The sequence below is a fragment of the Paroedura picta genome, chromosome 11 (assembly GCF_049243985.1).
Source record: "Paroedura picta isolate Pp20150507F chromosome 11, Ppicta_v3.0, whole genome shotgun sequence".
Lineage (NCBI taxonomy): Eukaryota > Metazoa > Chordata > Lepidosauria > Squamata > Gekkonidae > Paroedura > Paroedura picta.
In genome coordinates this window covers 56684676-56700906 of record NC_135379.1, presented here as the reverse complement: position 1 = coordinate 56700906, position 16231 = coordinate 56684676, and the positions used below count along the sequence as shown (strand labels likewise).

At 44.7% G+C, this 16231-nt stretch overlaps 1 protein-coding gene across 9 annotated transcripts in view; it reads right to left on the bottom strand.

The window, feature by feature from the left end:
- The window catches only part of HECW1 (HECT, C2 and WW domain containing E3 ubiquitin protein ligase 1), a 237510-nt gene that overhangs the window by 135843 nt on the left and 85436 nt on the right, over positions 1-16231 (bottom strand). The gene's annotated exons all lie outside the window — the stretch shown is intronic.

Below are 16231 nucleotides of genomic sequence, written 5' to 3'. Positions count from 1 at the left end.
TAACAGATGAGAGTTGGCCTGATGTGGGCCCTCCAAGATGTTCTTGTGAGGACTCTGGTCACTGCATCCTGGACCAATTGCAATTTCCAGATCAAGGTAAAGGGTAGGCCCACGTAAAGCAAGTTATGGAAATCTAGCCTGGAGGTGACTGTCACATGGATCACTATGGCCAGGCAAAGTTGGAAAGCTACTTTTGTGCTACTTTTGTGATCTGTGCCTCCTTCTCAAGGCATCAAAGGCATTAAAGGCATCAAAGATTACACCCAGATTCCTAGCGGATTATGCACCTCCTCTAAGCAGGGCAGTCATGCTTCCTCGTCCGGCCCTTCTACAAAGACTAAACCAAAAGTGGTATTATCTATATTATTTTTCTTATACCGAGCTCCCTGCAATTGTCTTCTTTTTTAGATATAGAATTCTATAAAAAAATCAAATACAGTATATACGTTTAAATCCATTTGAGGTCATGGTGATGTTACCCAAAAGGAAGCTTGCACCGATTTCTTAAGCAGAACGCAGACACACATATAAGAGTCATTTTTTTCTGACACAGCAGCAAACGTCAATAATGGTATTTCAGCTCCTTATCCCTCACAATACACTTAAAAACAAAGAGATTAGATTTGATGGGTGGGGAGGGGAAAAACTGTTGAAAAGATCAATATCTCTACTCCAGACAGCTTTTGTCTATTCCAGGGGTAGTCAAACTGCAGCCCTCCAGATGTCCATGGACATCTAGAGGGCTGCAGTTTGAGAAACTTAAGTTAAATGCCAAATTTTGGGGGGGGGGATATTTCTAGCAAATCTGCTATTATTTGTGTATTATTCACTGATGCAGAACAAGTTTACTGTTATTGTTATTGTTACATTCCTCTGCAGAAGGCAGCAGTGACGAACCCTCTCTGCTCATCTCCAGGAGGGGTTGAATTGGCTGCGACTAGACTACACTTAATTACTATAGGGCTCAAATATTTAAGTTACTTTAAAACAGTCTAACCGGAATGCATTAATTAGCCCAATCGGTACATTTAATGTTTTCGGGCTGACTTTTTTCTTTCTTTCTATCCTTTCATAAGGACACTTTTGACCTTAGGTTGCCTCTGTTAATGCAGAGGTCTCGTATTAGCTCATCTTTCAATTAGTGTAAGTGATCTGAATCAAGAGAGAGACGCATAAAGAAAATGAATTACTGACACTTGAAATATCTCTGGAGGAAACACGCAGTGGGTATATCGGAAAGCAATGCAGCTCCAAGGCACTATCGGAGGCAACTAGCAAAGAAGTTGGACACTGGTGAAAATGTATTCCGTTTCTCCCCCATTCCTGTTATACCTCCACCCAGTCCAAGTTCCATAAGCATCTTGGCTCTTTCCCGTACCTGCCCAAGCTTCCTGTGTCACCTGGAGGTCTGCCATGCTTTCAGAATTAAGTAACCTCTGTAAAACAGAACACCTGCCATAGAATTTTGGTGGCGGACACTTTCAGCCCTTGCCTGGCAAAGGATGAGTGACTAATTTGGACAGTGCACAACATGTTACATTCAAAGTACAAGACAGCTCCACTCCTGTATATATTACTGTGCACAGGGAGCTTCTGTGGGCTTTGAGGTGGCTTTGCGCCCCATTTGTGGAATGGAGATCAAACAGCACTGCAGTGTCATGCTACAGCATAGTATTGACTCAATGCCATGGGTAATCCTGTATGCTCTCCTGTCAGGTCTTGCCCATATCTAGACCAGGATCAGACTTGCATATCCTATGTCCCATTAAACCAAATTAAATCCACCAGTTGTGTATGGTAGATTTCCAGGCACCAAATACCCTTCCCTCTTCCTTTTGCAATCACAAGCAGACACCAGAGACAGAATAATCATTGAACATCTGGTAGGTCCGCCCATACCACTACAGGAGTTGGTAGGACATGTGCAGTGCAGGTCACAGAATCTAGGATGCTACAAGGCTTGGTTTGCCCAGGAATACCCTCAGACTCTTATACTTCTGCCTAGCCAAATAGGAAACATAGCAGAGGTTTACAAACTACGTTTTTGGGTACTACTTATGAGGGATTCTCAATGGGAAGAGCATATAAAGATGGGCAAATAACCCACCACTGTCAGTCTTCTCCACTATTATCAGTTTTGTCTTGTAATCTCCCTCTGCAGAAGACCATTGGCTGGGACTATAATCGAAGTCAAAGCAGGACCTCAGCCCTGGCTATTTCTTCCCACAATGAAGTCTCTGTCAGCTCCAGAACCTGTCCCAGAATCCTTGGCAACACAATAAGGTTCTTCAGCAGATGTGCAGGATTTCCCAAAAGTTGAATCCACATTAAAAAAAAGGCATTCGCTGGTGGTGGAAAGTCTGAAACTATCAAAACACCAAGCACTAAAGTGAAAGTAAAATCCCATCGATCCCTAGCTGTTCAAGCACTATCAGCAACCATCTTCTGTGTCTTCATAAACTGTGAGAAAACAATCTTATTGTGGGTGGTGCCAGTTTGGTGTAGTGGTTAGGAGTGCGGACTTCTAATCTGGCGAGCCAGGTTCGATTCTGCGCTCCCCCACATGTAACCAGCTGGGTGACTTTGGGCTCGCCACGGCACTGATAAAACTGTTCTGACAGGGCAGTGATATCTGGGCTCTCTCAGCCTCACCCACCCCACACGGTGTCTGTTGTGGGGAGAGGAATGGGAAGGCGACTGTAAGCCGCTTTGAGCCTCCTTCGGGTAGGGAAAAGCGGCATATAAGAACCAACTCTTCTTCTTCTTCTTCTTCTGCCAGAGCACAACAACATCTTAACAGAAATTCCTCTCTGACACTTCAAAGTTCCCTGCAATGCCCTCTGCAATCTCTAAACCAGGGGTAGTCAAACTGTGGCCCTCCAGATGTCCATGGACTACAATTCCCAGGAGCCCCCTGCCAGCGAATGCTGGCAGGGGGCTCCTGGGAATTGTAGTCCATGGACATCTGGAGGGCCGCAGTTTGACTACCCCTCTAAACTCACTTCGTGACAACTTCCTTGATCAAGAACAGCACTCGAGTGACGGGTGCTGTGCACTCCAAGCTGCAAGCCCTGCAGTGAGAGCAGAGATGTTGGAAGCACACAAGGCGTGCGTAGGCATTCGTCTATTATTCATAACGCTCCAAATCTAAAGGGAGAAAAGTCGGCCCAGATATCAAACGCTATGTATAAAATTTAAATCAAAACCCTGCAGATGCGGATCGGATCCCGGCAAACCTAAGCACTGCGTGGGTGTACACGAGAGCAAGAATTGACCTATTTGGCTCACAGTTTTCTGTATAGTATCGTTACTCCGCACGCTCGCCCTCTTTCACTCCCACACATTTAGGCCAAGCGTGAAAGGAAAGGAAAGGAAGAAAAACACAGATCCACCCACAGTTGTGGCTCGCCGTCCCATTCAGGTGCTTAGCAACACCTCGCAGCTAAAAGGTGGGTTTACAGGTGACTCCGTGTAAAGTTCAAAGCGGAAAAATAAACATGATCATCACAGAAAGTGAAAGCTAAGGGAGGTGTATGAGTGAGTGCAAGAGGTTGTGTCATTTGCAAAGAATTACAGTTCAGGATTTCTAGAATTTATTTCCCCAGCACTTGAGTGGCCCACCGTAACAAGGGGTGCAGGAAGCGACAAGAGGCTGGGATGTATTGCCTTGGCAGCTCGTCTGTTCTCAAAAGGGTGCCTCAGAGCCGTGTTCAAATTGAGGAACAGGTGAACTAAATAACGAAAGGCCCCCAGGAGCCCCAAAAGGCAGGTGAGCACTGTATTTCTTGGCTTCCTGCAGTCAAGGGACACTTGGGGGTACAGAGGAGGGGCTGAGGGTCAGTGGCAAGAGCATCTTCTTGGCCTGCAGAAGGTCTCAGGTGTGACATCCAGCGAATCCACCTAACTGGATCAGGCAGCAGGGAGATGTGAGAGAACTTCCGTGAGAGCTTACAAAGACACTGCTTCTCTGAGTAGACACGAGTCTTGACAGACCATGGTCTGGTCCAGGGTAAGGCAGTTTTATATGTTTAGGGCAACAGTTCCCAACTTTTGGGGTATGGTGACCCACACGTTCAAATTCGTTTGGTATGGTGATCCATTGAGGGCTGGCTCATATTTTTAGGTGCCCGAGGTGTGTACACCGTGTCCAGTTCAACATTTCCATTTTCTACAGTGGCTAACCAGATGTTTTAGAGAAACCAACAAAGCTCACACAAAGTGCACAGATGCCCCACTAGGGACCCCAATCAAGTGGCATTCCAGTAGACACAGCTTTTGCATATGGACATAGCACTCCAGCCTTCTCCTTCTCCACTGTGCCCTCTAATCGTCCCTCAGATTCTCAGAAAATCACTCTAGTGGTCATCGAGGCATGTTTTAATTCAGGGGTAGTCAAACTGCGGCCCTCCAGATGTCCACGGACTACAATTCCCAGAAGCCCCTGCCAGCGAATGCTGGCAGGGGCTTCTGGGAATTGTAGTTCGTGGACATCTGGAGGGCCGCAGTTTGACTACCCCTGTTTTAATTGATCAACATGAATATGCGGTGAAGAAAAAATACTAACTAATGTTACGACATGGACCATTCTGTTCCCAGGGTCAGATCATGATTTCCAAAATACAGATGAGAGCAACAGAAAGGGCAAGGGGTGGCCATTCGGGAAGGCTGCCCCGTGACCCACTTGCAGAGGTTTCACAGAAGCCAGGTTCTAGGTCCTGACGCACATTGGTTTAAGGCAGGGGTAGTCAAACTGGACTCTGATTCTATTGTGGCTCTCCAGATGTCCATGGACTACAGTTCCCATGGGAATTGTAGTCCATGGACATCTGGAGGGCAGCAGTTTTACTACCCCTGATTTAAGGGATCCTCTGACATCTTTGCAGCACAAATGTTCAATCACTCACAAAGCTGCAAAACCACCCCACAGGAAAATGACTGTCATACATGGATCTCCACTCCTCCTATCATGTAAAAACATGAAATTGGATCCCACCATGTTTTCCATCTGATATTGACCCATTTCCCTCCTAACTGTGGCTCCCATCCAACAATCACTCTCTGTTCATGGTGGACCCATGATTGCTGACATACCCTTTTGGTAGTTGAAAGGATGGTTCCTTTTTCCATCAGCTAAAACATCGGCAGGAGCCAACCCATTATTTCTTATGCTTTCACGTTATAAAAAATAAACCTCTTGGGGCATAACAGTGCCATACAGTTCCGAATTTAATTGAGAAATGTAAAGGTAAAGGTATCCCCTGTGCAAGCACCGAGTCATGTCTGATCCTTGGGGTGACGCCCTCCAGCGTTTTCATGGCAGACTCAATACGGGGTGGTTTGCCAGTGCCTTCCCCAGTCATTACCGTTTACCCCCCAGCAAGCTGGGTACTCATTTTACCGACCTCGGAAGGATGGAAGGCTGAGTCAACCTTGAGCCGGCTGCTGGGATTGAACTCCCAGCCTCATGGGCAAAGCTTTCAGATGGCTGCCTTACCACTCTGTGCCACAAGAGGCTCTAAGAAATGTATGTCTGAGAAATGTATGTCTTGGCTAAACAGAAGTTTGGTAAAAACTGGTTTATAGCACTGTCCTAAGCAGTGTTATAGCATTCTAAGTTCACTAAAGCCCATGGGATTTAGAAAGGTATAAGAGTGCTTAGAATTGGACTGTAGTGTATTTACTTCCCAGACCATCTTTAATGATACTGGGATAGCAAAGACATTCCTGTATATTTCTATGACAAATCAAGTGCCTGTCACCAAATGAAGCAGCTTCTTACCTCTCCTGTCCCAGACACATCCCTTTGCTCTACTTCTGATCATTCCATGTTCATGTAAAAAAGAAAAACATATTGCCAACCAGAATGACAGAAAGTCTAGTAAATTCAATGAATTGTTCGGGGATCATGGAACAAAACAGCATGTGATGCTAGTACTCCAATTTAAAAAGACAATTTTATCCCTTTAATGTTTGTTGTTAATGACACTGTTCTGGTATTTCTTACATCTACGTTAATTACATTCATTTGATAACCAACAACATCAGGTCACTTAACGCTAATTCTTTCAATTAATGTCAAATCAGTGGGTTGCCATAAAGGACAGATTCTGCAAATTGCCAAACTCTTGCTGAATCCACCAAGGACTGCTTTGGCTTTTACAGATGGATTGCTGTTTGGTATGACTGGGAAGTACAAGACACCTTGGCCAACACACAACAGACACAGGCACATAGGTCACCTTTCTTCCTGGAAACAAAGCAATATCTTTGCTTTTATCAAAGCTCCAGCATTGCTCGTGTCCATTTCTGGGAATGATGACCTGGCTTGCTTCTTGCTTTAGCTATATTTGAGTCCAGAAGCCCTGGAAGAGACCAAAAATATTTCAGGGTCTGAGCTTTCAAGAATGAAAGTGAAGGGAACTCATATCACGAAAGCTTATATCCTGAAAATCTTGGTCTCTAAAATGCTGCTATACTCAAATCCAGCTCTTCTAGTGTAGGCAAACATGGCTATCCTCTGAAATGTTGCTTCTTGGTTTGTTTCTTTCGATTAGGTCCTGTAACATTCCTGCAAGTGACCTGGTATGAGTTTCCTATGGGCGTCTTAGAAATTACAACAGTTAGTGAATAAAGATTGTTTTTGTTATTTAAATGACCTCAGTCTGCGACCAAAGATTCTTACCCAAAATGTCTGGCCCATCATTCATGCATCGACTGAAATGTCTGACCAGGCTAGAATCAGTTAGCAAGCAGCAGGAAAGAGGGGTATGTGCCCTTATCAGTCCTGCCAACTGCTGAGGATGGGGCAGAGCTTAAATGGTGGGCACACCCCATACAACAGGTGAAATGGGGTCAAATGGGCAAGCCCCTCTAACACACCGATTCCCGCCCACCTCTCAGGTACTCACTGGGCAACTATAGCAAGGTGATGGTAGATCATTACATCGTTGTTTTCAAGCTCAACATTACATTCGGGAGACCAGGGTATAAGCTGCATGGAGCTTTTATTCCAATCCCAGGTCGATTCAGTCCCTGCCATCTACACAGAATGTGATTTCCATTTTGATTTTGCCTGATTTAAAATTTCCCTCTGCAACAAACAAGATTGATCCTGAGTGACCTTACCTTTGCCCCGTGATATTTAGGAGTGGAAATAACCCTCAATATTTTCAGAATCGGATTGAGAAAGCATGTTTGCCATGGTAGAGAAGCCCTGATTAGTCAGGGCTGACTCCCGTGGTAGAGAAGCCCTGATTGGCCAAGGCTGCCAAGGCTGTAAGCTTTTCTTAAAGGGGAAGCGTAATTTTATCTCCCCAGAAGCTGCAGAAGCAGTAAATTCTGTGGGTAGAGGTTTGCCTCATGGTTTTTTCGCTTCCTCCTCTGTTGTCTTCAATCCTCTCCCCCCCCCCTTCAAGAAAAGAAAGAAAGAGGCTTCTGATGCGCTTGGCTCCCCTCTCACCTTCTGAGCCTCCCTAACCTTGTGCAAAACACTTTTCTGTTTCAATGGGGGGGGGGGAGGAAGACTGAGTTGAAATCGATCTGGATTCAGCAGGATCCATACTGGAAAAAATCAAAGTAAGTGCAGAATCAGCCCAGGACTCTGCCAAATTCACAGCCTTCATATTTTACTGGCTGCTTTTTGACGAGTTAGTGCTTCTTAGCCAAAACTATTCTGTGAGGATTTCAGAAGGCTAAAGGAAATAACATCCTGACAATCCTAAATCGATATAATATTGAAAGCATCTGAATAGTTTCTGGATTCCTGGTCCTGTGACTCTTTCTTTTACTGGTCAATCTTGCTTGGTGTATGGGCCTCTTACTCTAATGTTCTTTGTGAACAGAGAGGTGATGAAAACCAGTCAAACTGAAGCCAAATAAATTCAGGTGAATCACCGTGTTAGTCTGAAGCAACAGAACAAAGTTTGACTTCAGTGGTACCTTTACAACTGACAAAGTTTAATTCTGGGTATGACTTGAGTGTTGTAGTAACTTGTAATTAAGCAATCCTAAAAACCATATACCATTGCTTCATTTTGGGTTGTATCATGCACAAAGTCTGTAAGAGATTTCCAATTTGCAAAAAGTATAGCAGTTGGCATTTTTGAATGAAAGAGGTCAATTTGGCCATCTCTGCCAATTTGACTATTTTTATTCACCATTCTTCCGTTGTGGGTAATAACAATTCCATTTCTGAGCATATAACAGTCTCTCAATCAATGAGGCAGGTGGGGCTGAGAGAGTCCTGAGAGAAAGGTGACTGGCCCAAGGGCCAGTGGACTAGAGGTGAGGAATCAAAACCAGCTCCTTGTATTAGCGTTCGCTTGCTGCTCTTAATCTCCACATCATGCTGGCTCTAGAGACCTAGTCCAACATAACCTCTGCCTGCAAAGTCATCTGTTATTTCACCATCCCCCACGAAAACAGGCAGGGAAGAATGCAAAAAGAAAAAGGGGAAAAAGAAGGAAAATCAATCTCTCTCTTCCCCAAGGCGTCCCCTGAAACTGGTTGCTCATGTGCAGCAGAAGCAAGAATCATATTATCCCTGCTCCCCCAGGGAAGGGTTGAGGCTGGAATCCCTTGAGACATTTCTTGATTGTTGTATCGCTAACCCGACTGCTTTCTGAATGGCTGTGGATTATCTTGAGCTGGGGTAGTCAACCTGTGGTCCTCCAGATGTCCATGGACTACAATTTCCATGAGCCCCTGCCAGCAAACGCTGGCAGGGGCTCATGGGAATTGTAGTCCATGGACATCTGGAGGACCACAGGTTGACTACCCCTGGTGCCCCATTTACATCAGAGGGGTTCAGCACTTAAAGAATGTCCTCTTTTTTCAACCCTGCCTCGTTGTGATAAAGGAGATCTTTCCCTCTATGCTCAATAAATATCAGATGATTTATGAGGTCCTTAACAATTCATTCCCTTGCTTTATAGGCTTGGGTGGGGGAGTTCCTAAGTGGTCTGTTCAGGAGCTACACTTTTACATGGAATTGCTTTTTAGACAGGAGGGCTTCTTGCCTTTGCCTGTAAGATACGGATAGGGCCATGCATCAAAAGCCCAGCAACCCAGAGTGAGACCTGTATATTCACTCAAGTGTTGCCTCTGACCTTGAGCTGGAGGCTGTAATTAGGTGGCTGGGTCTCTTCACTAATTTGCCAGCATTCCATCTTTGAGAGCGGGGAACAGAGCTCAGAACACGTGCGTACTATAAACTGAAAATGGTTGGAAACCACTGTTTAAACAATATTGCTCCAGAAATGGAAATGGCTGTTTTGTGAAAACTCTCAAAATTCACTGTTATCCCTAGCTTCATTCTAACACATCATCAAGCTATTTTGTCAGGCAATCTGAATATGGAAGAAATACATCCTTATTCATTGATCCTCTTAATATTTATGAAACTGCCCGGGGGGTGGAGCGTGTCCGAGTTGGAATAGGGCCAATCAGGGCCCTACAGCTCCCACCCTCCTTCGCCGCCTGTTTGCACCTCGCCTCACATGTGCGCCTGGCTGCTGGAGCCAGCATGTCTCCAGCTCTTCACTGCTCCACCTGCATGCGGCCTGCAGGGCACGCTGGCCCGCCTCTGCCTGGGCCACAGGACATGTTGATGCAGGAGCCAAGGCGGCAGCGCCCTGTGAGTTTCACACCATGCCCACATGGCGATGGCCCGGCCTGCTCAGGAACCGACTCTCCCTGCCCTGTAGAAGATGAGCCACCCGCCACAAACACAGGAGCCCAGCCGGCGCCAGCCCTGCCCACCAGCCTGCCCAGCACTCCGCAGAACTCTCCCAGGTGCCAGGTAGCCAGCTCAGAATGGCAACCGCTTCCCCCCACTCCCCCCCCCCACGGCTGCCTCTGCACTGCTCTGCAGAGCTGAAAAGTCCCGGATCATGTGATTTACAAATAACCTGGGCTCATTCCACACATGTTGGATTTTCCTGTGTGAGCCTAGGTTCAATGTGATCAATTTGCCTAATCCACTGAAGTGCTATTATTAGGATACATTCTTGAATTACAAGACATCCACATGTATTTCTGCATCTTCAAAAGCACACAGAAACATTTACAACTGGGGAAGTTTTAATAGGTGATTTTTGCTTAAGATCCCTGGAGCTTCTTTTTGTGATTCCTTTGGGCCTTTAAAAGCTAAATTAAGTTGTATTGTGTTTCAGATATTAAATCAAACATTATTTGGTGTCTATTTTAAATCTCTTGGACTTTAGCCCTCTTCACCTTTTAGAAGTTCTGCCACTATCTGTCTGAAAGCCACTGTTCGTCAAACTCCTGAACGTTAACTAACTGTACTTGCTATGGCTTCTGAGTTAAAGAAATAAAACTTTCATTAGAACTAGACTAATTATACAGGACATATTGGTGCCAGCTTGGTGTAGTGGTTAGGAGTGCGGACTTCTAATCTGGCAAGCCGGATTCTATTCCCTGCTCCCCCACATGCAGCCAGCTGGGTGACCTTGGGCTGGCCACAGCACTGATAAAGCTGTTCTGACCGAGCAGTAATATCAGGGCTCTCTCAGCCTCACCCACCCCACAGGGTGTCTGTTGTGGGAAGTGGAAAGGGAAGGCAATTGTAAGCTGCTTTGAGACTCCTTTGGGTAGAGAAAAGTGGCATATAAGAACCAACTCTTCTTCTTCTTCATTAATCTCAGGGCTCTCTTGGCCTCACCTCCCTCACATGGTGTCTGTTGTGGGGAGAGGAAAGGGAAGGCGACTGTAAGCCGCTTTGAGACTCCTTCGGGGAGAGAAAAGCGGCTTACAAGAACCAACTCTTCTTCACATCTATACAGGTAAGGTTTGGAGGAGTAACATTCTTTGTTTCCAGAACTAGCCTTAGTTATTAATTGCTTTTATATTCTGCCATTCTCAAAACAGAAAAATTGATCTGCAGTGGAAAAGGGGTATTTAGGAAAGACAGACATGGCACATTAGGATGTGTAGCAGAAAACCTAAAAATTGAATCAGCTACAGCAGCCTGTCTCAACTTTAATGATTGGGTGGGTGGGAGTTAATTTTTAATATATATTTTTTAAAATGTTAGATATTATTTATTTGTTTGTTTGTTTGTTTGTTTGATTGATTTCTATACCGCCCTTCCATATGGCTCAGGGCGGTTTACATACATCAAAGGAGGATACATGGAACGAGTCAACATACAACATAGTCAATATGCAACAACAACAATCCAACAGTGGTTCTAAACAACACAACTTCGGTGATCCCAACAATAACAACATAACAAGCTAAACCCCCTAGAGAGGTCAGGCTGCTTCAGGCCATGGAGGGGATGTCTGAGGGGGACCTGTGGTCGGTCTCACGCAAATGCTTGATGGAGCATTAGGTGCTATGATGGTCATGTCGACTGCCCCCCTCCCAAAATGGCTGATGATGGGAGGGCCCTTTCAGGGCCATCAAGAAAGGCTGAGCTAGAGAAAAGGAAATCAGAAGGGTATGTGTCAGGAAGAAATGTAGGAGATATAATGGAAGAGCAGATTAGTATCAGGAGACTGAAATTGCTAGGGAATGGACAGAACAGTTTGGAAAGGAAATTAAGTAGCATTTATTTTTTACTGTTTAGAAAATGTTTATGCCTCTCCAGGGAACCGTCCCAAAGCAGCTTAAGCAATGAAACATAATAAAAACATAAAACCTCAACGTTGTTAATTAAAATCCAGCAATAAAAACCCAGCCACAGCATAAAAGACCATTTGCTAGCTTAACACGAGCAACAGGTTTTAGTCCAAAACCAAAGATAATAACAGTGTTAAAAGTGCAAGCCTTAGTTAAAAACCTGCATAAACCAAAACATTTTGGCCTGGCACCTGGCACAGAGGAATGTAAGTACCAGGTGAGGCTCAAGAGCCGGGGTAGTCAAACTGCGGCCCTCCAGATGTCCACGGACTACAATTCCCATGAGCCCCTGCCAGCAAATGCTGGCAGGGGCTCATGGGAATTGTTGTCCATGGACATCTGGAGGGCCGCAGTTTGACTACACCTGCTCAAGAAGGAGGACATTCCATAGGTGAGGTGTCACTACCCACAAAGCCCTGTTTCTGGCTGCCATCTGCTTCGCCTCTGAAGTCATGGCCATGGTGTAAAGGGCTTGTGATCTAACAGGAGGGCAGGACAACAACAGGGAACTGTAAGGGAAGACGCTGTAGGGTTAAGTCTGCAGCAACCAGGAAGGGAAAGAAGTAGGCAAAAAGACAGTGGGAATCGCTTGTGTAGTTCCCGACTGCTGTTAATAAAGTTCTGTTTCATTTTTCCCCCCTTACGGAGCAGAGCAGTTCACCTCCTGAGCAGAATATAACTGCTGTAATCTTAAAATAAGCAATCGGCTGTGGAAAGCCCTGCCAGCTCCAGATTGCTGCTGAGTAGGGCTTCCTGTGTTAATGAGTTGCCGTGCATGATTTACTGGAAGCGCTCACTATTGACACAGTGCAGCAGCAATGGGGCTTCCACACAGCTAGTGTCACTGGTAGTCTTTTTTAATTGGAGGTTGAAGATTGTTATTATTTTTAATTCTGCTGTTGTGCCGATATGTGTCTCCATTTCTCCTCGCTGCCAACTTTCATGTTAAAAATGTCTCTAGCTCCTTTTGTTGCCGAGCTATATTTGCACAGCTAAGTGAAAGCTGAGGGTTCCGAGAACCTGATACACAGGTTATCATGAGAGTTTGTGGATAAAACACCAATCCAGTCTTTCTCAACTATTTTACCATTGAGAGACCCCTGAAATATTCTTCAGGCTTCAAGAAACCCCAGAAATCTCGGAAAGCAGCAGTCTGGGTTCCCACTTATCTACGGGACTGCTTAGTTGCTTATGACCCCTGCAGGGCTCTTCGCTCTGCAGGTATGAATCTACTGGTTGTCCTGGGCCCCTGAGATATCTGCCTGGCCTTGACCAGGGCCTTTTCAGCCCTGGCCCCAACCTGGTGGAATGAGCTCCCAGATAAGCTGGGAGTTCTCAGCTTTCTGCAGGGCCTGCAAGAGGGAGCTCTTCTGCCAGGCATATGGTTGAGGCCAGGGGGGAGTCTTGGTGTTACCATCGGAGGATCCCCCCCATGTATGATTACATCTAGTCCCTCATTCCCAGTGGAAGAGAACTTGACCCATGAGCTGATTGGGTGTGTGGGGGTGGGGGTGGAGGGAGATTAGAACTCTTCATAGGGACTAGGTCGCCATCAGATTAAACCGTAATGTAAGGTTTTTTAAAGGAGTTTATATGGTATTTTACTGTATTTTATCATTGCTGTGAATTGCCGTGAGACTTTTTGGAGAGCAGTGACATTAAATAAATGAATGAATGAATGAACGAATGAATGAATGGATGAATGAATGAAGTTGGGAAGCATAGCTGTGTACACACCTACCTGGGGCCCCTTCCCTTCTCACCCCCTCTAGACCTCTCCTTGGTCATTTCAGGAGGGGATGGGCAAATCAACATGACAATATATCAGGCATGGCCAAACTGTGCCTCTTTAGGTGTCCATGGATTACAGGATCTCCAAACTACAGAAATCTGTTTCCCTGGAGAAAAATGGCTGCTTTGAAAAGTGAACTCTGTGGCATTGCAAACCACTGAGATTGCTCCCCTCCTCATACTATCCCCTTCTCAAGGCTCCAACCCCAAACCACCAGGAATTTCCCACTCCCAAGCTGTCAGCCCTAGCAGGGAACTGTCCACTGTAGCAAGGAAGCAAAAAGGAAAAAGAGGAAGCTTGTGGAAACTAGCCAAGAGTGTTGTTGTACCAATGCAAATTATTGTTTTCTTTCCAAGAACCAAGCATATAAACAGCTATGATTCGTGTGCGGGAGAAGTAGAGGAGCAATTAATGAAATTAATGTAGAGTAATTATATGTATTGCTTCAGCAGTTAGACAGAGGCAACAAACCACACATATCTCCTCAATAAGCAAGAGATCTCACAAAGATCAGGGCAAGGGAGAGAGGGTGCTATTACACTAGAAGAAAGTAAAAACAGCATCTACAGCAGAAGACATTTCGCCATGAAATTGGAAAACGTAATGAGCTGGTCATATGTATTTGGGGGGGGGGGGGACCAGAAGGCACTTCTTGGAAATCTGTATTTTCTAGGAAATGAAGTTGTTTTATGGATTCAACAACAAAGAGAACGCAATACAGAAGAAATCACAAGAATACTTTATTTCCGTGACAGAAATAGCACCGGGGAAACACAGCCACATGTTCCGAGTTTGTATAATCACATCGTAATTTAGAAGCACCAAGCTCTGCACACACACACACACACACACACACACACAAATGTGTATAAAGAAATGGGGATCTGTTGCACGCTCACCCTCTCCCAGTTTCTCATATTACGCCATTCATGCCAATTGCTTAAGACACACTATGGAGTTCGTACATGTGTGCATTTTGTGATGGCTGATTTATGCACTGTGATGGCTGTGAAACCAGTCTAGGTTGACAAATGTGTGAATTTTAACAAATGCCACATGGGCATGAGTGGCAGGTGCATTCTCAGCATTTGGCTGAGTATGAATATGAGCAACTACGGTATCCAAGCTGCCTCACTGCTTTTTATATAACAAGTGCCGTCGCTAGATCTAACAATAACACGTGTGTGGACAGGCACTGAAAAGGACATTTATACTGACTGATATTTAAAACGGGCTCTTAGCCATGCAATTTCAAAATGGAACTCTTTTTCAAACCTTCCTATAAAATGAAGGAAAGAAAGGGGAGATCATTGTAAACTCAGGGCAGTTTCTAGAACCAATTGCAAATTGGTTACCAAAGGTCCAGTTATCAAACTATTAGGAATTGTGGTTTTTAAATTAGTTTACTAGCTTTAGTTCTATTTCTATGCATCAGTATTATAAATTTTATTCTGATTTTGACGATATTTCATCTATAACTGTTGACATTACTCTTTTGTCCGCTGACCTTTTGTTAACATACTTTATCTTTGGTATATGATAGCAAATAAATTTGATGATGATGAATTGGTCAGTGGGCTAGAGTTAATGTGTGTGTGTTTATATATATTTATATTTACACACACACAAATATGAAGCTCTAGCTACTAGCCATCATGACTAAAGGGAATCTCCCAGGTCAGGAGTCAACATCAAAGGAAGGCCTAGGCCTCTATGCCCTGTTGATGGCCATCCAGATGAAGTGGTTGGCCACGGTATGAGACAGGATGCTGATGAAGCATAGGCAAAACATAAATTGAATAAACTATTTTTCCCACTACACCAATTGTTCTACTTTTTCTGTGTTCAAAGACCCTTTCAACACAGAACTTTCTAAATTAATTAGAAACAGGCCTTGGGATAACATTGCAGAACATTACACTGGGGTTTGGTTTTCAGATTCTGCCCCAAGGGCAGACCCTGGTGCAGAACATGCATATCACAAGGGATTCAGCTATGGCCCTTCTGTAACATAAAGAGCTGGGCGTACATTACTTCCGGGGTAAGTGGGGGGAAACCATGAGTTGCTGAACTGCACTGTGGTTAATTGAGCTTCTCTTCTGGCAAGACAGGACGAAAAAAACAGCCACCTATAAATGATGGCCCCACCACTGGGAGAGAGAAAGATCAGCTTCTGATCCCAAACCTGCCCCCAATCTGGAAATACTGGTGGGGGCATTTAGATCTAGATTAATAATGTTATTAACCTATTTTGTATGGTGTTTTGTGGATACTGTTATCCACAATCTTGTTATCCACAACTGTTATCCACAAACTGTTATCCACAAACTCTGAACAATCTTGGAAGGATAGGTTAAAATAAAGTAGTAGTAGTAGTAGTAGTAGTAGTAGTAGTAGTAGTAGTAGTAGTAGTAGTAGTAGTAGTAGTAGTAGTAGTAGTAGTAGATACACATATCACTAGTTATGGTGCTATAGCAGTACAATACCAATCATTCGCAGCTTGATTTTCCTGTGTGGACAAGACAATCTAAGAGGAGAATGAGCAGAATAACATGACAACAGCACAATATTCAACAACATGTGGATGAAGGCTGGAGGTGAGAGAAGCAGTGTGAATGTACACACACAGCTCTGAAAACAAAAACAAGATGCCGGAATATCTGTGAGTGGGTCTCCAGCATGTCTTTCACTGCTAAGCATGCAAAGTGGCCTCAATTCAGATTGGAGCTCCAGCCCTGGGAAAGGGTTAAGCCTTTTCCCATGGGCCAGTTTTTCAGTCTCTCTCCATCTAAGGAG